Source organism: Arachis ipaensis, chromosome B10 (assembly GCF_059453495.1).
Source record: "Arachis ipaensis isolate K30076 ecotype BB chromosome B10, ASM5945349v1, whole genome shotgun sequence".
NCBI lineage: Eukaryota > Viridiplantae > Streptophyta > Magnoliopsida > Fabales > Fabaceae > Arachis > Arachis ipaensis.
In genome coordinates, this window is record NC_142435.1 from 37208234 (window position 1) to 37232000 (window position 23767).

The window sequence follows — 23767 nt, forward strand, 5'->3', positions numbered from 1 at the left end:
ATGTGCAATCCATGCGACGCGATCGCGTCACTCACGCGATCGCGTGGGATTGGTATTGTGCAAGTGACGCGATTGCATGGGGCCAATTTGTGCGAAACGCACAAGGGCCGCACGATTCCAGCCTAACTTTCTGTTCGTTGGATCCTTACGCCGATATATATATCACGCGGCCGCGTGGGTCACGCGGTCGTGCAGGTGGTGTTTTTCGCAATATGACGCGATTGCATGGGGTATGCGGTCGCGTCGTGTACCCTTTTTTTTTATGCATGAAAAATACAGAATGCAATGATTAACATGAATGTTATGCATGATTCCAAGTTTACTAAATTAAAATGAAAAAGGAAAAATAAAAGCATTTAACAAGAAATAAATTGAAAAAGAAGCGACCATACCATGGTGGGTTGTCTCCCACTAGCACTTTTAGTTAAAGTCCTTAAGTTGGACATTGGAGGAGTATCCTGTTATGGTGGCTTATGTTTAAATTCGTCTAAAAATCTCCACCAGTGCTTGGAATGCCAATAGCCTTCGGGGTCCCAAACTAAGCATGTAAAGCTTCTGAGCAGCTCCAAACAGATTTTCAGGCTCCCGGGACTACGAATGTCAGGATAGAGTCCAGGATTCCAAGCCTTGCTGTTAAATCCGCCTCCGTCTTGATCTGCATGTTTCCATTCGGGCGGGTTAAAAAGTAGAATCTCACCTTGGTGACCAAACATTTTCCGTGATCCATGTAATTGAGCATGATACCAATCCGTGTACTTCGAGGTGAAGCGTGGAACCTTATTGAACCTTGTGCGCCAGCTCTGAGTACGAGCCATTTCCCTTTTACTCTTAAAGCGGCAGAGAGCTCTAAGCTAGCCATCTGTTTCAAACAAACCATATTCAAGCGAATAAGTAAAGTTATAAGTTAAGGATTGTACCCACTTGAAGCTTGTATTAGGTGGTAATGGCCTTGGGATAGGTGTTTCTGGTGGTTCTGCAAGTTCCGTTTCCTTGTGCTCTTCTGTGAATTCCTCCACTTCTTTGCAAAGATCTTCAATTGTATCTGTGTCCTGGTCAAAGTCTTCTATGTCTTCCTCATCACTTGAGTCATAGATTGGAGGTTGAGAGAAATCTACCTCTGCATCATCTTCATATTCACTTGGGGAAGATTCTTCGATCTCAGAGAATTCACTTGCGGATGCAAGTTCATCATCCAAAGAGCTAGACTTGTGACTATCATCATCAAGGGAAATTGCTTCTTGGATTATTCCGTTTGATTCTTCGTAAATGATCTGCCTTGGAGAAATATCTTCCTTAACATCAACTGCAGCATCCTGGACGGAGTTTTCCTCAATTCTGGATTCCCATGGAAGTTCAGCATCTCCTAGGTCTTCAACTAACTCTTCTTCTTGAACAATGACAGCTTCCTCTAATTGTTCTAGTACAAATTCATGCTCTGTCTTGTCCACTGGAGTTTCTGGCAATTCCTTCATGCTCTGCTCTTCATTGAGCTGTCCACATGGGGCTGTAGCTAATCCTTGTGTATTTGAGCACCTAGAAGCCCATTGAATCATTGCTTGCTCCAGTTGTTTAATGGTTGTTTGAAATTTAATTACTGTTTCCCTTAGGCGATCCTCTGCTTCTCAGGTTGCTGGACTTGGACATGATACAAAGGAAAGTGGTGGTGATTGGGGGTGATTGGATTGGTATTGGGGTAAGGATGGATCGTATGGTGACGAATGGTGAAGAGAGGCTTGTGAGTGTGGTGGTTCGAGGTTATGTTGAAAGGATGGTTTATATGCACGGGGTGGGGCCTGTTGGCAGTTACAAGGTTGTCCACCATGTCTTTCAGCTGGGTATGCACTGTAGAATGGTCTTTGTCCAGGATATCTCGGAGGGTGTTGCTGCCAAAAGGGTTGATTAGATCCTTTTGGTCTCATCCATCCTTGATTGGTCTGACCTTGGTACACATTCCTGCTGTAACTTCTATTTCCCTTAACAACATTAGAGCCAAACTCAAAGCGAAAGGGGTGAGAGTTCATAGTACCAAATAAAGATAAAAAGGAAAAACAAAAATAAATAAACAAGCAAAATAAAAATATTTACAATAACCAATAATAAGGCACACGTTAGCAGTTTCCCGGCAACGGCGCCATTTTGACGTTAGAGACTTTTACCAGTAAAGAGATTCATAGAAACAGTTGCGTTGTAGATATAGTCTCTAAACCGACAAAAATCCCTTCGTACAAACGTTTTGGGTGTCACAAGTAACAAACCCCTTTAGAAATTGTTAATCGAGTATTCAAATCTCGGGTCATCTTCTCAAGGAACTGCGAGGCAGTATGTTTTTATTATTGGCTATAAAGGTTGTAATCGGGGTTTAGAAGATGAGAAGCAAGTAATTTAAATGACAAGTAAAGTAAATGGCAATTAAAATAAATAAATACTGTAAAGCAGACTTTTGGCATGGTAAGAGAAGTCGGAGGTCCAACGTAGTTATCTCTCCCAACTATAACGAAAGTTGAATCTAAACTCCACTTGGTCAATCTTCACTAAGGCAAAGGAAAGTCAAGGGACTAATTAAATTGACCTTTGAATCCTATTTATTTCCTAAGAAAAGGTTGGGATTACTTAAGTTCAGCTCAATTAGCAAGATAACGATTATCAATTATGTGGAGTTTAATAACTGTTGAGTTACTGAATTCTTAACCAGGAACAAAAGGGGAAAAAGTAAAATTGCTGGAATAATAAAAATATCCTTAGATGGGAAGCAATGGTAACTTAAATCAAAGAGAACAATCATAAACTGAAAATACCTCAATTATCATTAATTCAAAGAACAATCTGTGACATGGAATAATTCATAAATCAAATTATAATAATCAATTCAAATATTGGAATATATAAATAAAAGTAAAACTAAAATAAAAGAACATTAAACCTGGGATCCAGAGTTACTCTTAAAACAAGAAGAAATCCTAAATCCTAAAAGAGAGAGAGAAGATCTCCCTCTCAACTAAATCTAAATCATTGAGAAGTAAAATATGTGAGCTCTCTTTGAATGGATGCATTCCCACACTTTATAACCTCTAGTCTATGCTGCCTGTACTTGGATCTGGGCCAAAAAGGGCTTCAGAATTCGCTGGGGGCGCATTCTGTAAATTCTGATGCGTGGCCTCTGTCACGCGTCCGCGTGGATCATGCGGTCGCGTCATCTGGAGCTTTTCCTTGCCACGCGGTCGCGTCAGTCATGCGACCGCGTCATGTGCGTTCTGCTTAAGGCGCGCGGTCGCGTCAGTCATGCGGCCGCGTCGCTGTTGATTCGTGCTTGGCACGCGATCGCGTCATCCTTGCGATCGCATGGATACCAGTTTCCTTAAAGCTCCGTTTTGCTTTCTCCTTTCATTTTAGTATGTTTCCTTTTCCATCCTTTAAGTCATTCTGCCTTAGAAAATCTGAAACTACTCAACACACTAATCACGGCATCGAATGGAAATAAAGGTAATTAAATTAATTAATTTTAAAGCTTAGGAAACATGTTTTTCATTTACATCACATAATAAGGAAGGGAAAGTAAAACCATGCAATTAATGTGAATAAGTAGGTGAAGGATTGTATAATTCACTCAAATTAAGCACAAAAGAACTCATGAAATATGGGTTTATCAGAGTGTCTCCTAGTCCAAACAAGCTGTTCGGATATACTCTAGGTTCTTTCTCTTGCAGGCCGAGTTTATCGAAGGCGGGTTTAAACAAGATATCCACCGAGCTTCCTTGGTCCACCAGTGTGCGGTGGAGATTTGCATTGGCCAATATGATAGTGATGACCATAGGATCGTCATGTCCTGGGATGATGCCTGCCGCGTCTTCTTCGGTGAAAGTAATTGTAGGGAGGTCGGGTGATCCTTCTCCTCCCTCGACATGATATATTTCTTTGAAGTGCCTTTTGTGAGATGATTTTGAGATTCCCCCTCCTGTGAATCCTCCGTTTATCATGTGAACGTGTCTCTCTGGGGTGTGAGGTGGTCGTTCTCTTCATCCGACCTCTTCGTCCCTTCTTCTTTTTCGAGGCTCAATCCGATTTATTGTCTAAATACCGATCTAGTCGTCCTTCTCTTACCAATTTCTCAATAACATTTTTCAAGTCAAAGCACTCATTGGTAGGATGTTCGTAGATTCGGTGATATTCACAGTATTCTGTCAGATTTCCTCCTCCTTTCTTGCTTTTGAGTGGACGAGGTGATGGTATCTTTTCAGTATGGCATACTTCTCCGTAAACATCCACAAGAGATACCCAGAGAGGGGTATAGTTGTTGTATTTTTTAGGATTCTTGCCGTATTGATCTTCTTTTTTCTTAGGCTCTTTATCCTTATCCTGGGAGGAGTAGGAGAATCTGGATTTTGAGGTCTCTCCTAGTCGAGATTTTTCCTCCATGTTGATGTACTTCTCAGCTCATTCCTGCACTTCATTCAGAGATGTTGGATGTTTCTTTGATATGGAGTGACTAAAAGGTCATTCTCGCAGGCCATTGATGAGACCCATAATGGCTGCTTCCGTTGGTAGGCTTTGTATGTCCAGGCATGCTTTGTTGAACCTCTCCATGTAGCTATGAAGACTCTCCTGATATCCTTGCTTGATTCCTAAGAGGCTTGGGGCGTGTTTGGCTTTGTCCTTCTGGATGGAAAATCGGGCAAGAAATTTCTTGGCCAGGTCATCAAAACTTGTGATGGATCTGGGGGACAAAGTGTCAAACCACTTGATTGCTGTCTTTGTTAGTGTGAGATACATTCTACTTCTAAAATTCCTGAGATGATGGCTTGGATCTGGTGTGCCGTCGTACGGGGTCATGTCGGGAGCTTTGAAGTCTTTTAGGACTTTGGCTTTCATGATCTCTTTGGTGAATGGGTCTTGATCCTTGTGGGGGCTATCTTCATGACTGGATCGGGTAGTCTTGGTTTTGAGATCGGCTTCAAGCTTTTGGAGCTTGTCCTCTAATTCTCGGCATCGCCTAGTTTCCCTTCGTAGGTCCCTCTCGGCTTCCCTTTGATGCTCGGCCTCTTTTTCGAGCTGTTTGAGACGATCTTGTTGAGCTTGAAGCACTTCTATGATTTCTGTGCTTGGCGAATTCTTGTCTTTTTTTGGTTAAGAAGTATCATTTAGTGTGATATCTGCGTTTTTATGTGGCGTTTTGTTCTCTAAATCAGAATTGTGGTTGTTGTCAAGGTTGTCCGCCATAATGATGGGATGACTTCCAGGTCCTCAGCAACGGCGCCAATGTTCCGAGGGTTACCTGAAATTGTAGGTCGATCTCGGATGAGATCTTCTGTGCTGGTCGGCGCTGATGTATCCGACTTGTGGGTGGTGGCCGGAGCTGTCGCGTCCGACTTGTTGGACTGAGGGTGCTGCTGATCCTTCATCACCGGAGGGTGGTGGTACCTGCAAGGGACTCCGATGCTTAAGTTAGCAAGGGTGTTAAGCAGGTTTTTAGTAGAATCAGAGTATGAGTTATACCTGGGTGCTCTAGTGTATTTATAGTAGTGTGGAGTGACCTTTGTTAAGGATAAGATAGCTATCTTATCTTATCTTTTGAGGGGAGTTATCTTTTCTCTAAGGGAACCGCCCTTATCCTTCTAGGCTTAGGCTGCCTTTGGACTTGTGTCGTGTTCCTCTGTTTGGGCCCTTTTTGGGCTCTCCTATTGTTTTGGCCGAACTCTTTGAGAAGAGGTTGGATAATCCTGATCTGAAGAAGTCGGTCGAGTTGTCGTCAATCAGCTCGGGTCATGGAGCTCGACCCAGGGTATGAACAGTAATAAAGATCTTAGGTCAAGGTGCACTCTTTTTCCTAAAAAGGTAACGAGGCACCAAGCCAAGATCTGTAAAATTGCCTGACTTAGAGGGGTAAACACCCACATGTATATATTCTTGCCTATATGCCTATTTTCTATTTGAATAAAATTTTCCAAACTCTCTACAAAGTTTCTCTACCAAGATGCATTAATCCGAACGCAAAAAATTTATCGCCCGATTATAAAGCTACAGGTCAACAAGTTGATAACCGAATTCACCGCCCGATCACGATGAAAATCGAATTCATCGTTCAATTTTGACAAAGGTCGACAAGGTGAAAACAAAATTCACCGCTCGACTTCGACAAAGTTGGCCAAGTGAGAACCAAACTCACCACCCGATTTCTACAAAATTGGCAAGATGAAAAAGCGATAAAAAGGATTAATGCAAGAAGTTATAGAAAGTAATCTATAGAAAGAGGCCTGACGAGTTCTGAGTAAAAATGGATTGCTAAAAATAAATTAGGACAAACTGACATAAAGAAGTCAGACCAATCGACCAAAGCGACTAAAGTTATAAAAAGTAATCCATAGAAAGAGGCTTGACGAGGTCTGAGAAAAAATGGATTGCTAAAAATAACTCGAGAAGGACCGACAAGAAAAAGTCGGACCGGACCGATCAAAGCGGCAAAAGTTATAAAAAGTAATCCATAGAAAGAGACCTGACGAGGTCTGAGTAAAAATGGATTACTGAAAATAACTAAGGGCGGACCGGCGTGAAGAAGTCAGACCAACCAAACAAAGCTACAAAGTTATAAAAAGTAATCCATAGAAAGAGGCCTGGTAAGGTCTGATTAAAAATGGGTTACTAAAAATAACTCGAGAAAGATCGATAAGAAGAAGTCGGACCAATAAGAGGCGTGCGCTAGAAGGGACATAGTTTAGCCCAAAAAGCCACGACCTCACGACAAGGCTACCAAAATTATTTTAAAAGGTGTTCTATACTAAAAAAGTCATCAGACAAGTCATCACATCGACAAGAAAGAGGTCGGACAGCCGAATCTCGACACCTTATAGAAGATCTACAGAAATTCCAAAAAGACAGCCAGCACGTCAAAGAAAACAAGGCTATTCTAAAAGCATTAAAAGCTCAAAAGGCCACCTGAAGGTCGACCTCAAGAGTTCAAAGATATCTTTTGTTTTTCCAAAATAAATTTGCTAAGAAAAGCAACCAAAATGTCAGAAAAAGAAAGCACACCATGCAAAGTTACAAAAAATAAAAGAGTTCAAAAGTCCACAAACCAGGCTAAACAAATACATAAAAAGTCACAAGGGATCCAAGGTCTCCTCAACGGCGGCACCCTGGGTCGTTGAGGGAGGAATGATCTTTATAGGAATAGCATCTACCGTTCCATCCTCCCGATTTAAGATTTGGACGTCAGGGTCGGACTCGGGGTGGCTGACCTCAGCAGCAGCAGTTGAAGAAGTCGCGACAGTAGAAGCTTTGATCGGGGGCACTGGGGGAGGACCTTCCTCTTCATCTTCATCCGGCGCAGGGACAATCTTACCATTTTTAACAGGGTTATCCAAACTAAAAATACTCAGGTCGAGCTCGGGAGAAGGAACTCGGACCTGAGCCTTTAGGTTCTCATATGCGTCAGTCACACTGCCCACAAGGTGGCCTGAAGCTCAGCATAGTCAGCATGGGCTGACACAAGTCTCTCCCTGACCTCCATCAGCTCGCCATAAGTGCGGGTATAACTCTACTTCGACTTCTTGACCATCTCCTCAGCTAGATTCGCAGCAGCTTCCGCAGCAATCGCCCTCGATTTCTCCTTCTCAACATCTAGTTCCAGCTTGGCCACCTTAGCGTCCAGTTCATCCTTCAAAGCCTTAATCCTATCGAACTCGGACTTGGCATCCTCTATAAAGGCTGTAGTAGCATGAACAGGAGACTCTTCGACAGTACGGAACAAGGCCACACCCATGTGAGCCATCCGAACACTGTTACTGGTGATTAAATCCCGATGGCGCATGATGGACACATCGTCCATGGAAAGTCGGCCATAAGGAGTGATCTGGTTATCAACAAACCCCACGGCATCAAAGTCAGGGGCATCTAGGTCGTAGGGCTCAACAGTCTTCTGCTTCTTGGGAGGAGGACCGGCAGCAGAAGGAGAAGCAGCACCGGAGGTCGACTGGGGAGGATCAGAAGAACCCAGGCAAACCTGGGGAGTCGGTACGACTTTTCTCGACCCAAAAGTATTCGAGGTCAACCTCCTCTGAGTAGCCATTGAAGATTCCTCCCCAGAACCTTTAGCCGAGATGTTTTGAGCCGCGGTCGCCTTCCTCGCCTTCTTAAAAGCCTTCATGGAATCAGTGGTCTTCACCATCTCTGAAAAAAAAATAAAGCAGCAAAACCAAAGTTACATGTTAGAAAGAGATAGATTGACAAAACAAACAAAATAAAAAAGATAAGGCTAGAAAGAAATCGGCAGCTACCCAATTCAGCTCGAAGAAGGGAGGGATCCCCAAGAACCTCTTCGTATCAAGATGGGGAGGCTCCCCCTAATTTTCTTCTAGTACATGTACAAAAGCCTGCTCAACTTCATCCAACATTTCCCAAGAATACTTAGACACCACCACATTCTTTTGCCAGCATAAAGGGAAAGCTGGTTCATTATTTTGGTCCAAGAAGAAAGGTCGAGCTCCTTCAATAGCTCAGACCTTGAATAGAAGTTTTTAAAGTCTCTAAAAGACTCATCATACATGGAGAACACTTTCTTTCCCTGGGTAGTGCAGAAAGAAATCCAGGAAGCCTACTTCTTAGCTACCCCAGGCTTCGTCAAGACAAAAAGGTAAAGAAAGAGAGTCTGAGAAGGTCGAACATCCAGTTCTTGACACAACAGTTGGAAGATTTTTATGAAGCCCCACGAATTTGGGTGAAGCTGAGAAGGAGCTACGTTGCAGGACCACAACAAGTCAGTTTCAAAGGAAATAAAAGGAATGGTAATGTTCATTTGACTAAAAAAGTAGTCATACGCATAAAAGAAGGGATGGTCCCCTTGAGTAAGAGAAGGAAAACAAACCCTCTGTTCCGTGGGTTACCTGAAACCGTAGGTCAATCTCGGATGAGATCTTCTGTACTAGTCGGAGTTGACGTGTCCGATTGGTGAGTGGCGACCGGAACTGTGTCCGACTTGTTGGACTGGCTGTGCTGCTGATTCTGTCACCGGAGGGTGGGGGTACCTGCAAGGGACTGCGATGCTTAAGTTAGCAAGGGTATTAAGCAGGTATTTTGTAGAATCAGAGTATGAGTTATACCTAGGTGCTCCAGTGTATTTATAATGGTTTGGAATGACCTTCCTAGAGATAAGATAGTTATCTTATCTTATCTTATCTTTGAGTGAAGTCATCTGATCTTCAAGGGAACCGCCCTTATCTCTCTAGGCTTGGGCTGCCTTTGGTTCGGGTCGTGTTCCTCTGTTTAGGCTCTTTTTGGGCTTTCCTGGTGATTTGGCTGAGTTCTTTGAGAAGAGGTCGGATAGTCCTGACCTGAAGAGGTCGGCCGACTTGTCGTTAAACATCCCGGGTTGGACAGCTCGACCCAGGGTATGAACAGTGCCCCTGCTCGAGCTCGGTCTTTCTTTTGGAGTCGAGTTTTTTTTTTTTATCTCTTTTAGGGAAACTGGACTCGAGCATTCTTTTGTTGGGTCTGTTTCATTTAAGTAGCTTTAAATACAGAACGTTTCTGCTTGTAGTGTGTGTTTTGCACTTTTCTTGGGAACGTGCGAGGGTTTTAAAAACCCATTCATCCCCCCCTTCGCCGTTTCCTTTTCTCATTTTGAATTTCCCGAAAGCCTTTCGCTTCCATTTCCTTTCTCCTTGCTTACTGCAACTTCTCTTTTCTCCTTACTTCTGCTTTTGCCTAAGCCTTGGTTTTATGCTTCTCTTCGTGGCGTCATTGGTGGTTACTGGAGCTTCCTTTGTTCGTAAGGCAATTCCGGATTTTCGCCCTTTCATCTTCAATTTTCTCATCGCTTCCTCTTTTAGGTTGGTTCTTCTTTCTGTTTATTTATGTCTTTCATTGTTCTTTGTGCTTGCATTGTTCTATTTTTGGTAAAGTTTCGATTTTGCTAGAGTTTATGTTGGAAATCTTGAACCTTTTCGTATTACCATGCTTAGTTGTCACTGTGATGTATTTTTTCTAGTTTTCTTTCGACCTTATGTACGCTCTTTGGTTGATTCCCTGGTAGTTTGACGTTTTTAGGGCTTTGCATGTTGTTGCTGCTTTTTCTGATCGCACTTTTAATTTTGGAGCTTCTTGGGATAATGGCTTGTTTGATTCTGAAAAAGGTTGCATTTTTCGATGATTTCCACCTGGCAAACATTTGCTGTTGGTAGTTCCTTTTGCTGATAGACTGTAGTTTGAAGGGTGGTTGTTTTTTATGACTTATTTTGATTTGTAACTTTCTTGCTGAGATAACTTTGTAGATCTTGTTCTGTCCCCCTGTTATTGCCTCCAAAAGATGCCCCTGGACTTAGTGGGTTGTGTCCTGGGGTTTCCTTTTGTCATGTGTGCCTTAGATCGAGTTATATCTGTTTTGTCCAAGCTGTTTTCTTTGTTATGGCCGATCTATTCATTTAGTAATTCCTCTCTTTTTTCTTTGCTGTAGGATTAGTTGACCATGTCTTCTTCTCACAAAAATATTGTTAAGACCTCCTCCAAAGTCCCCGAGGGTATGTCTGATTGGCTGGACTCCCTCGTTCTGATATGTGTTTCAATCGTTGATCCCGAGTATCTTGTGGAACTTAGAAAACGTCACCGTATCTGTAGTCGTAGAGACCAGGAGAAAGATTATGAGTTGGTAGCGTCGGACTCTGAGGAAAGGGTTTGCTTTCCTTTTCTGACCCAAGGAGAACGTCCCTTCTTCTATGCCTACGATTATTTTTTCAGCCAGCTGAACATTACCTTTCCCTTTACTTCTTTTGAGACCGACTTGTTGTGGTCGTGTAATGTGGCCCCATCTCAGCTCCATCCGAACTCCTGGGGCTTCATCAAGATCTTTCAGTTGCTTTGCCAAGAGTTGGATGTCACACCTTCTCAAACTCTCTTTCTGTATTTTTTTGTTTTGACTAAGCCTAGGACTACCAAAAAGAAAGCTTCTTAGGTTTCTTTCAGGTCTTTCCAAGGGCACAAAGTGTTTTCTATGTACGATGAATCTTTTAGGAATTTAAAGAATTACTTTTTCAAGGTCCGAGCTGTTGAGGGAGCTCAGCCATTTTTGATAGAATCAAATGGTGAACCTGCCTTCCCTTTATGTTGGCAAAAGAAGGTTGTAGTATCTAGATATACGTGAGAGATGCTTCATGAGGTTGAGCAGGCTTTTATGACTTTGTTGGAGGAGATTTGGGGACAACCTCCTCATCTTAATACAAAGAGATTTTTAGGAGACCCTTCTCTTGTCTGAGCCGAGCTGGGTAGTGGTCGACTTCTTTTGACTTACTTATTTCTTGTTTTCTACAGCTGCTCAGAACATCTCGGCCAGGGTGGCTGGGGAAGGATATTTTCATGTTCTGCCAAAGCCATCAGTACCAAGCTCTCCTAGACCGAGGAGGATGATTCCTACCCCTCGGGTTCATTTGGTCGATCCTCTCCAGACTTCTGCTACTACCTCTTCTCCTACTAGCGCTCCTCCTCCAAAGAAACAGAAAACAGCTGAGCCCTTTAACCTTGATGCCCCCGATTTTGATGCTGTCGAGTTTGTTGACCAACAAATTGGTCCTTATGGTGCCATTCCTACTGACGATTTTTCTCTTCTTCGTCATTTGGATTTTATTACTCGGAGCAGCATCAAGATGGCACATATGGGGGCAGCTTTATATCGGACTGCGCAGGATCTTCCTATTCATGCTACAAAGGCCTTTATGGAGGAAGCCAAGTTGGAGTTCGACCGAATGAAGGGTTTGAAGGAAGAGCTCGAGGTGAAAGTGTCCAAGTTGGAGAAAGAGTTGGAGGGGGAGAAGACTCGGGCTATTGCCTTGGCGGCTTCTACCAAGTTGTCTGAAGATATGGCTTTGAAGCATAAGGAGAGTTATGTCATGACCTATAGGGAGACGATGGGTCTTAGGGAGGATTTGGAATCTGTCCGAGCTGATTACGCCGAGCTCCAGGGTCATCTTGTAGGCAGTGTAAATGCTGCTTATGAGAATTTGAAGGATCAAGTTCGAATTCTTGCGCCCGATCTTGACCTTACTCTTTTCAGCTTGGACAACATTGTAAAAGATGGTAAGATTGTTCCGAATGACCCTGATGATGATGATGATGTCGACCCTCCTCCTGTCCCTTCTACCAAAGTCTCCATTGCCCCGCCTTCTTTAACTCTAGCAGCTGAAGCCAATCAGCCTGAGTCTGATCCCGATGTTCAGATCCTGAACCGGGATGATGAGACGGTAGATGCGGTACCTCTTCAGACTCATCCTCCTTCACCTTGGGATGCAGCTACTGGGAAGTCTGTGGATTCTCTTTGATTATTTCTGATGTATTTGTGTATAGCCCGGCCTGAGGGCTTTGAACTCTTTTTATTTTGTAGTTTATGATCTTAACTTCTGGATACTTTTAGTTGCTTTTTCAGCAACCTTATTTTGAAAAAACAAAGGTAGTTTTTCAAGCCTTTTGGGGTCGACTTCAGGTGGCCTCCTGAGTCTTGTTATAATAACAATATTGTTTCTTTTTGTGATATGCTTATTCGCATCTTTCTGAAAACTTAGGGAGTCTTGAGAGTGTTGGAGCCTTGTTGTCCAATCTTTTTTGATTGCCTTTTGTGTTTTGTTTTCTGTTTGGGTTGAAGCTAGCTTTATGCAACTAGTCTTCTTTGCACTCTCTGATATGGCACCGGTAGTTTGATTTTCCTGAGGTCATGGCTTTCTGGGTCTGGCTTGGGTCCCTTATAGCGTCTGTCTTCTTTGTCCGACCTCTTTTGAAGCTATTTCGAGTAATTCCTTTCTTCTTAGACCTTGGCAGGTCTCTTCTTGTTTGGGCCGACTTCATCATGTTGGTCCCTTCAAAGTTATTTCCGGTAATCCTTTCTTCCTGACCTTGGTCAGGTCTCTTTTATGGATTATTTTTTTATAACTTTTTTGGTTTAGGCCGACTTCATCATGTCGGTCCCTTCTAGGTTATTTCTAGTAATCCATTTTCTTGGACCTTGGTCAGGTCTCTTTTATGGATTACTTTTTTTTATAACTTTTTTGGTTTGGGCCGACTTCATCATGTCGGTTCCTTCTAAGTTATTTCTAGTAATCCTCTTTTTTTAGGGCTAGCCAGGCCTCTTTCCAGGGATTTACTTTTTATAACTTTGGTTATTGTGGTCGACTGGTCCGACTTTTTTACATCGGCCTGTCTTTTAAGTTATTTTTAGCAACACATTTTTATTAAGACCTCGTTAGGTCCTTTCTATGGATCACTTTCGATAACTTCTTGCATTATTCTATTTTTGTCACATTTTTATCTTTGCCGATTTTGTAGAAATTGGGTTTGATCCTCGTTTTGTCGACCTTTTGATGAATTTGGTTTTCATCTTCGTTGGTCTTTATCATGATCGAGTAATGAATTTGATTTCACTTTCTGTCGATCTGTAGCTTTATAATCGAGCGATGAATTTTTTGCGTTTCAGATTAATGCGTCTTGATAAGAGGATTTGTAGAAAATCTAAAAACTTTATTCAAGATAAAAAAAATACAGATATATACATGTGGGCATTTTATCCCTCTAAGTTAGGTAGTTCATGGATCTTGGCTCGGTGCCTCGTTAAAAAACTTTTTTCAGGAAGAAGAGTACACCTCATCTTAAGATATTTTATTACTTCCTAACTGTAATACCTTCTTAAGTTTCAGGCGTGCCATGACCTTGGAAGCTCTCTCCCTTCGAGTTCGGTTAGCCTGTTGTATCCCATTCCGAGTACTTCTATGACTCGGTAAGGTCCTTTCCAGTTTGCTGCCAGCTTTCCTTCTCCAGGTCGAGTTATTCCGATATCATTTTGGATTAAGACGAGATCATTCTCGGCAAAATCTCGCTGTACTACTTTTCGGTTGTATCTTGAGGCCATCAACCGTTTTAACGCCTCTTCCTTGATCCGAGCTCTTTCTCGAATTTTTGGAAGTAGGTCAAGTTCCTCCTTTTGAAGTAGGGAATTGGCCTCTTCATTGTAGTGGATTACTCTGGGTGATCCTTCTTCGACCTCCACTGGGATCATTGTCTCCATTCCGTAAGCTAATCGGAAAAGTGATTCCTTTGTGGTGGAGTATAGAGTTGTCTGATATGCCCATAGGACTTGTGGAAGCTCTTCAGCCCAGGCTCCCTTTGCGTTCTGTAACCTCCATTTTAGCCCAGCCAATATGACTTTGTTGGCAGCTTCGGCTTGTCCATTGGCCTGAGGATGTTCTACAGAAGTGAATTGGTGTTTTATGTTCAGGTCGGCTACTAACTTTCTAAATCCTGTATCTGTGAATTGAATGCCATTATCTGTGGTGATGGAGTATGGAACCCCAAACCTTGTGACGATGTTTCTATATAGGAATTTTCGACTTCTTTGAGCAGTGGCGTTAGCTAGGGGCTCTGCCTCAATCCACTTTGTGAAATAATCTACCCCGACAATGAGGAACTTGACCTGTCCTGATCCCTGAGGGAACGGCCCAAGGAGGTCGAGCTCCCATTTTGCAAATGGCCAGGGTGACGTTATGCTGATGAGCTCTTCTGGTGGGGCGATGTGAAAATTAGCATGCTTTTGACATGGTGGACATGTCTTTACTAATTCCATTGCTTCTTTTTGCAAAGTTGACCAATAGAATCCGGCCCGGAGTACTTTTTTGGTGAGGGCTTGTGCTTCGAGATGGTTGCCACAGATTTTAATAGTGGTGTTGAAATCCCTCTCCTGTAAAATCCGCACCAAATTTTTGACGCCGTTGCTGGGGATTGATTGTGATTGACAACTACTCATTGTTTGATTTCTCAGATTAGATAATTTTTCTTTTAATTAGTTTTATTTTATTATCATTAATTTTTATTTTTTATTTTTATTTATTTTCATTCCCGTAAAATTTTGTTTCTTCTTTTTCGTGAAGTTCGTTCGTCCCCCTATCCCCCGTTTTAATTTTTCTACTTTATTTAACTTTTGAATTTTGTTTTCAAAACCTGCGTCAATTTTTTTATTTTATTTTCCTTTTTTATTTTTATTTTCTTTTTATTTTCATTCCGTTTCTTCCTATTCTTTTTCTTATCTTTTAACATTTTATTAATTTTATTTTATTTCTATTTTTAACCTAAAAATAATAATAATTTTTTTATTTTGCATCTCATATTTTTTTCTCTTAATCTCTGAAATTAAGTTTGGTGTCACCTAGTTAATTTTATTTTAATTGTCTTGTTTATTCTTTCTGTTAATTTTCGAAAATTTCTGTTTAATTTTAGTTATTATTTTTGAAATTTATTTATTTATTTTATTTATCATTTTTTATTATATTATTTTACATAGGTTACCTCACTGGGAGTTTTCTGCACTCTGACGTAGAGAGTCCCATCTTTTCTTGTTTTCTGTTTATTTATGCGCAGGAACAAAGACAAAGAACATCTCTTAGACTTTGATCCTGAACCTGAAAGAATTTTCAGGTAGCGTTTGCAACAAGCAAGACTTTACAAGGCTGCAGAGTCTACTATCGATCCTAATAATAATACTGTTAATGCCAATGTGGCAAATCTAAATGGGGATGATCAACAAAGGAGAGTGCTTGGCTCTTACTCTGCCCCTACTGCGGATCTTTATAGAAAAAGCATTGTGGTGCCTCCTATAGCCGCAAACAACTTTGACTTGAAGCCACAATTGGTCACCCTGGTGCAACAGAACTACCAATATCATGGGCTTCCTCATGAAGATCCAAATCAGTTTATATCTAATTTTCTGCAGATTTGTGATACTGTGAAGACAAATGGAGTGAACCCAGAGGTGTACAAACTCATGCTCTTTCCGTTTGCTCTGAAGGATAAAGCAAAGATATGGCTAGATTCACAACCAAAGGAGAGTCTGGATACTTGGGAAAAGGTTGTTGCAGAGTTTCTCACTAAATTTTTCCCACCAAAGAAGCTGACTAAGCTTAGGTTGGAGGTTCAGACCTTTAGGCAGAAGGAGGGTGAAACTCTTTATGAAGCTTGGGAGAGATACAAGCTACTGACTAGGCAATGCCCTCCGGACATGTTCTCCAAATGGACCCAACTAGATATCTTTTATGAAGGCTTGGGTGAGATGTCCAAGATGAGCTTAGATACCTCTGCAGGTAGTTCACTACACAAGAAGAAGACACCAGAGGAGACTATTGAGCTAATTAAATTGGTTGCAAGCAACCAATATTTATATTCATCTAACAGGAATCTTGTGAACTCTGAGACCGCTCAGAAGAGAGGCGTGTTAGAAGTAGAAGTTGTTAATGCTCTTCTTGCTCAGAACAAGCTTATGTCCCAACAGATAAATCTACTTATTCAACAGATGGGTGGCATGCAAGTCTCAACTATCAACACTCAAAATCCACCCCAAGAGACCTCCTATGACATGGTAGGTAATTTTGTGCAAAATGATAATTATGATTATGCTCAACCTTCTTCTGAACAGGTTAATTACATGGAGAGTGGTCTTAGGAATCCCAACAATGATCCATATTCCAAGACATACAATCAGGGGTGGAGGAATCACCCAAATTTTGGATGGAGGGACCAACCTCAGAGACCTCAGAACTTCAACAATAATTCTCAGGGCGGCTTCCAACAGAACAATTACAACTACCACCAACTTCAGTCTCAGCAGTAACAACCACCTCAGCAGGCAAACTCTAAATCCCAAGAAGATTCTAATTGGGAGCTGATGAGGAGTTTTATGCAGAAAACCAGAGCCTCCATTAGAAACTTGAAAGTGCAGATGGGCCAACTTAGCAAGCAAATATCTGAGATGTCTGCAAGTACATTTCCAAGTGATACAGTGGTGAACCTAAGAGAAGATTGCAAGGCTATTCAGTTGAGAAGTGGTAAAGTAGCTGGCTCTGAGACCAAGACCAATGAAAAGCTAGTTGAAAAAGAAGCTCCAAAGGAGAATAAGGGAGATGTAGAGCACGCCCCTCCTAAACGTGCAGACAACCCGTTTCCTGACTCTCTTAACACTTATCCCACCTTGCCAAAGGCTCCTGAATACAAGCCAAAAATACCATATCCTCAGAGGCTTCAAAAGGCGTCCAAGGAAAAGCAATTCTCAAAATTTTTAGATGTCTTCAAGAAGCTGCAGATCAACATTCCTTTTGAAGAGGCTCTGGAGCAAATGCCTCTCTATGCAAAATTTATGAAAGAATTGTTGACTCACAAGAGGAATTGGAAGGAGCAAGAGACAGTGGTGTTAACCAAGGAATGTAGTGCCATTATTCAACACACCCTTCCTGAGAAAATACCAAACCCAAGAAGTTTTGTCATTCCTTGCACCATTGGAGATGTCGACATTCAGAGAGCTTTATGTGATCTTGGAGCTATCATCAATGTAATGCCACTTTCAGTGATGAAAAAACTTCAGATTGAGGAGGTAAAACCCACTCGTATTTCTCCTCAACTTGCTGATCTTTCTATTAAATTACCTGTGGGTGTTGTTGAAGATCTACTTGTGAAAGTAGGCCCATTTATCTTTCCTGTTGATTTTGTTATACTAGACATGGAAGAGGAGGTAAAACCCTCTATTATACTTGGTAGACCCCTTTTAGTTACAGGTAAAGCTCTGATTGATGTGCAAAAGGGTGAATTAACCCTGAGGGTCAATGAAAAATAGGTGGTCCTAAATGTTTTTGAAGCCCTCAAGCACCCTAATGATTCTGAGGGGTGTATGAAAATAGATGTTATTGAACCACTTGTTCAAGAAGTATTGGAAGTTGAGGTACTTGATGATGTTCTGGATCCTATTTCTGAGTACGAATTAGTTGAAGTTGATGATTCACCACCCCAAAAGGAGCTGATGAACACGCCAATATAGGAGGAGGAAGTCCCTAAGCTTGAGCTCAAACTTTTGCCTCCTTCTCTGAAATATGTGTTCTTGGGTGGAAATGATTCATATCCAGTGATTATTAGCTCTTCTCTGAAGCCTGAAGAAGAATAGGCGCTTGTTTCAGTGCTCAGGAGAAATAAAACAGCTCTTCGGTGGACCATTAGTGACTTGAAGGGGATTAGTCCAACCAAGTGTATGCACAAGATTCTCCTTGAAGATGATGCTAAACCAGTTGTGCAACCACAAAGGAGACTTAATCCAACTATGAAAGAGGTGGTCCAAAAAGAGGTAATGAAATTATGGGAAGCAGGCATTATTTACACTATTTCTGACAGCCCTTGGGTAAGTCCTGTGCAGGTAGTTCCCAAGAAAGGAGGGATGACAGTGATCAAGAATGAAAAGAATGAGTTTATTCCTACAAGAACAATCACATGATGGAGAATGTGCATAGATTACAGGAGGCTCAACACTGCTACAAGGAAGGATCATTTCCCCTGCCTTTCATTGATCAGATGCTTGAGAGGTTAGCTGGTCATGCTTTTTATTGTTTTCTAGATGGATATTCTGGATGTAATCAAATTGCAGTGGACCCTCAAGATCAAGAGAAGACAGCATTCACATGCCCCTTTGGAGTATTTGCTTCCAGGAGAATGCCATTTGGACTTTGTAATGCTCCAGCAACTTTTCAGAGGTGTTTGCTTTCAATTTTTTCTGATATGGTTGAAAAGTTTATTGAAATATTTATGGATAACTTTTCTGTTTTTGGTAATTCTTTTGAATCATGCCTTAAACATTTATCTCTTGTTTTGAAACGGTGTCAAGAATCAAACCTTATTTTAAATTGGGAAAAATGTCATTTTATGGTTATAGAAGGCATTGTTCTTGGATACCGGATTTCAAGTAAGGGGATTGAGGTAGACAAAGCAAAGGTGGAGGTAATTAAAAAAATTACCACCACCAACTAATGTTAAGGCAATTAGAAGTTTCTTGGGTCATGCAGGATTTTATAAAAGATTTATAAAGGATTTTTCTAAAATTGCTAAACCATTGAGCAACCTGTTGGTTGTTGATATTCCTTTTATCTTTGATTCTGATTATCTGCATGCCTTTGAAACTCTGAAAGCAAACCTTACCTCTGCTCCCATTATAGCTCCCCCTGATTGGGATTACCATTTGAATTAATGTGTGATGCTAGTGATTTTGCTATAGGAGCGGTTTTAGGACAGAGGCAAGGTAAGCTTGTACATGTCATTTACTATGCCAGTCGTGTGTTAAATGATACTCAAAAGAATTACACAACTACAAAAAAGGAATTATTAGCTGTTGTATATGCTGTTGATAATTTAGGTCCTATTTACTTGGTTGTAAGGTTATTGTTTATACTGACCATGTTGCTTTGAAGTACCTTCTAACCAAACAGGATTCTAAACTAAGATTAATCAGATGGGTGTTTCTCCTTCAGGAGTTTGATATTGAGATAAAAGACAGGAAAGGGTCAGAAAATCAGGTAGCTGACCATCTCTCCAGAATTGAGCCTGAAGCAGGAGAACAACCACCCACAGCCGTGACTGAGACGTTTCCGGATGAGCAATTATTGCTCATTCAGCAAGCTCCATGGTTTGCAGACATTGTAAATTATAAAGCCATGAATTTTATCCAAAGGGAGTACAGCAGGCAACAAGTAAAGAAGCTACTGACTGATGCCAAGTATTACATTTGGGAGGAACCGTACCTTTTTAAAAGGTGTTCAGATGGTATAATCAGGAGATGTGTCCCAGATGAAAAAATACAACAGATTCTTTGGCACTGTCATGGTTCTGAATATGGAGGCCACTTTGGTGGTGAAAGGACAGCTACAAAGGTCCTTCAGAGCGGGTTCTACTTGCCTACTTTCTTCAGAGATTCAAGAGAATTTGTGAAGCATTGTGACAGATGTGCAAAGGCCACGAATCTCCCTGTCAACCATGAAATGCCACAGCAGGGGATTCTTGAAGTTGAGTTGTTTGATGTGTGGAGTATTTATTTCATGGGACCTTTTCCACCCTCACATTCAAACAACTATATTCTAGTGTCAGTTGATTATGTGTCCAAGTGGGTGAAAGCTGTGGCTCTACCCACCAATGATGCCAAGGTGGTAATGAGCTTTCTTCAAAGACATATCTTTAGCTGGTTTGGTGTCCCAAGGACACTCATTAGTGATGGTAGAAGGCACTTCTATAACAGACAGCTGGACTCTCTGCTGCATAGATATGGAGTCCGTCATAAAGTGGCAACCCCCTATCACCCTCAGACAAGTGGACAGGTTGAAGTTTCCAACAGGAAACTTAAGAGGATTCTAGAGAAGACAGTTAGTGTTTCAAGAAAGGACTGGTCTAGAAAGCTTGATGATGCTCTCTAGGGATACCAGACAGCGTACAGGACTCCAATTGGCATGTCACCATATCAGTTGGTCTATGGCAAAGCCTGTCACTTGCCAATTGATCTGGAGCACAAGGCTTACTGGGCAATCAGGTACCTGAATCTTGATTCAGAAGCTGCAGGAATTAAGCGGATGCTTCAGTTGAATGAGCTTGATGAATTTAGATATTTAGCTTATGAGAATGCCAAGCTCTATAAGGAAAGAACCAAGCTGCTGCATTACAAGAAGATTGCCATCAGAGTCTTTGAGCCAGGACAGAGAGTACTTCTGTATAATTCAAGGATAAAATTCTTTCCCGGGAAGCTGAAATCCCGGTGGTCAGGACCGTTTGTGGTTACCAGAGCTTCACCATATGGTCATGTGGAAATACAGGAAGAGAATTCTGACAGAAAGTTTACAGTGAATGGCCAGAGGTTGAAGCACTATCTTGGAGGCGAGATTGATCGCCAGAGGTCCACCCATCTGCTGAACTAGCAGAACTGACCATCAAGCTAGTGACACTAAAGAAGCGCTTATCGGGAGGCAACCCGATAATTTCGTATCCTTATTAGCTATTTTTCGTAGTAGTAATTTTCTTCCTTATTTGATTTTTACTAAAATTTTACTGCTTTTCAGATCATACAGCTATCTTAGAACAGGAACCGGACAATTTCAAAAGAAAAAAAAATGAGCACACGACGCACAAGCGTCGCTGACGCGTACGCGTCATATGTGTGTTCGTGAAAAATAAAATTTGACAGAGAATTGCGCGGGAGTGGCGCAGGAATGGTGCCTTGCGCACAAACATGCTCACGCGTACGCATCTATGACGCGTCCGCGTCACTAGCGATTTTGGCACTCCACGCGTCCGCGTCAAGCACGCCCACGCGTGGATGAGTAAAATCAGCGTAAAAGATGTTTTTTCCAGAGAGTTATGCTGGTGTGGGGCTGGAACTGTGGTGGGTGCACAAGCCCCACTACGCGGATGCGTTCCTGACACGTTCGCGTCGTTTTTCCATCCTCGCCGTCCACGCGTACGCGTCTCCGATGCGTACACGTCACTTGAAATTCATGCGATCCACGCTTACGCGTGCCTTACGCGACCGCGTCGCATGCGACGCCCAATTAAACTACCTCAGCGCCTGATTTCAAATCATCCACCCCCAAATCCTAATTCTCTCTTGTTCTTTTATCCTTTTATTCTTCTTTTATCTTACTATTTGTTTTTGTTTTCAGTTCTTCTTTGCTTGAGGACAAGCAAACCTTTAAGTTTGGTGTTAACACTTCGCTTATGGGTTTGCTGTTTAATTTTATGGCACCAAAAAGGGAGGCGAATCATCTTCACTGAGGAGCACAACCTGAAGAATAAAACGACCGCTAGGATAACTAAGGTGGTTGAGTTCCTTTCATTTTTATTCCTCCCCTCTTTTTCTATATTATGTTCCGATTTTCTGCTATTTTGCTTTATCTGTTGCATGATCTTTTATTAGTTAGAATCCTAGTTCTAGTTTAATTTTCTATTAAGTTCTTTAATTCTGAAAGATGTCTCATGTATTGCCCACTGAGCTTGAAATCAAAAAGAAAGAAGAACATATGTAGTGCATGAGAATTTGAGTTTAATTTTTAGAGTAGTCTCATTTATTCAAATGTGGTGGTATTTTCTGTGATTCTGAATGCATGACTTGAACAGTGCATATTTTTTATAGTGAAGTTTATGAATGTTAAAATTGTTGGCTCTTGAAAGAATGATTGAAAAAAGAAAAATGTTATTGATAATCTGAAAAATCATAAAATTGATTCTTGAAGCAAGAAAAAGCAGTGAAAAACACAAAGCTTGCGAATAGGAGGGCCCAAAGGAATAAAATCCTGGCCTAAGCGGATAAATCAAGCTGTCCCTAACCATGTGCTTGTGGCGTGAAGGTGTCAAGTGAAAAGCTTGAGACTGAGCGGTTAAAGTCGTGATCCAAAGCAAAAACGAGTGTGCTTAAGAACTCTGGGTACCTCTAACTGGGGACTCTAGCAAAGCTAAGTCACAATCTGAAAAGGTTCACCCAGTTATGTGTCTGTGGCATTTATGTATCCGGTGGTAATACTGGAAAACAAAATGCTTAGGGTCACGGCCAAGACTCATAAAGTAGCTGTGTTCAAGAATCAACATACTGAACTAGGAGAATCAATAACACTATCTGAATTCTGAGTTCCTATGGATGCCAATCATTCTGAACTTCAAAGGATAAAGTGAGATGCCAAAACTATTCAGGATTGCAGTTGTAAACCCCACTATAAGAAGTGGCATGAGCTTAATAAAACTCTCATTCTCATGCAAATTCACATCCTAAGCTTATTAGTTTTGGTTGCTTGAGGACAAGCAACAGTTCAAGTTTGGTGTTGTGATGCGTGAGCATCTTTCCTATCTTTTCCTAGTAAATTTGCATCTAATTTGTTTAATTTAATAAAGAATTAATTATCTTTTAGCCAATATGGATGCTACTTTGAGTCTTTTGCAATTTTGTTTGTTTTAGGTAGCATTCGGCAGAATTTGATGGAGTTTCTGTAGCACAAGAATCAAAGGAGATGGCAGCGAGGAGCGACGCGTACGCGTGACTGACGCGTACGCGTGATTTGGAGCTTTCCATGGCGACGCGTGCACGTGACTAACGCGTACGCGTGATTTGAAGATTTGCATAGCGACACGTGCAGTATTATATTAACACGAAATAATTCAATAAATTCTATTAGAACATCAAATAAGTTTTGATCAGATTTCTAGTAGAGTCGGAAAACATTACAGATAAATTCTTTTTTCCTCTCATTTTTTTAATTAAAAGGTCAAAATTCAATTCTCTTGTCGATCAGGCGACACCCGGATTTGAACTGGGGAAAAAGGATTTGCAGTCCCCCGCCTTACCGCTCGGCCATGCCGCCAAAACGATATATATATGAGAATACCCTTTTTTTATTGAAAAAGAGATATGCACTTTGATCGACAAACGCAATAATGGAAGGACAAAACGGAACCGTTAACTATACGACCGACGTGTCCGCGTGACTCGCAAAAAAGACCATCGACGCGTACGCGTAACATGCGCCACGTGCAGAAAATACAGAAAAATGCTAGGAGCAATTTCTGGGCTGTTCTAACTCAGTTTTCAGCTCAGAAAACACAAATTAGAAGCTACAGAATGGACAAAACATGTGGTCCCCACCCATCAACTTAAGACTTGTCAATTAAATTCAAATTTAAATTCAAATATTATTTTTAGGAAAAGATATTATTCTAGTTTTAAATAATAGATTTTTATTAGGATTAGTTATAAAAAGGATCCAAATTAGTTAACAGGGGGATACCACCACAATTATTCCAATTCCAATTTACAATCCCAGTTTTCTACTCTGAACCATGAGTAACTAAACCTCCACTGTTAAGGTTAGGAGCTCTGTCTATTTGTATGGATTGATTTTATTGCTTTTTCTATCATAATTTATGCATGGATTTATAATTTAAGAATTGTTTTCGCTCTTCATCTTATGAATTTGGG

At 41.3% G+C, this 23767-nt stretch overlaps 1 non-coding gene across 1 annotated transcript; it reads right to left on the minus strand.

Moving 5' to 3' along the window:
- Positions 1–23082: 23082 nt before the first annotated feature.
- TRNAC-GCA (transfer RNA cysteine (anticodon GCA)) lies at positions 23083–23153 on the minus strand. Its single transcript has one exon. It is a non-coding gene; the product is annotated as a tRNA-Cys (tRNA).
- Between the last annotated feature and the right edge of the window lie 614 nt (positions 23154–23767).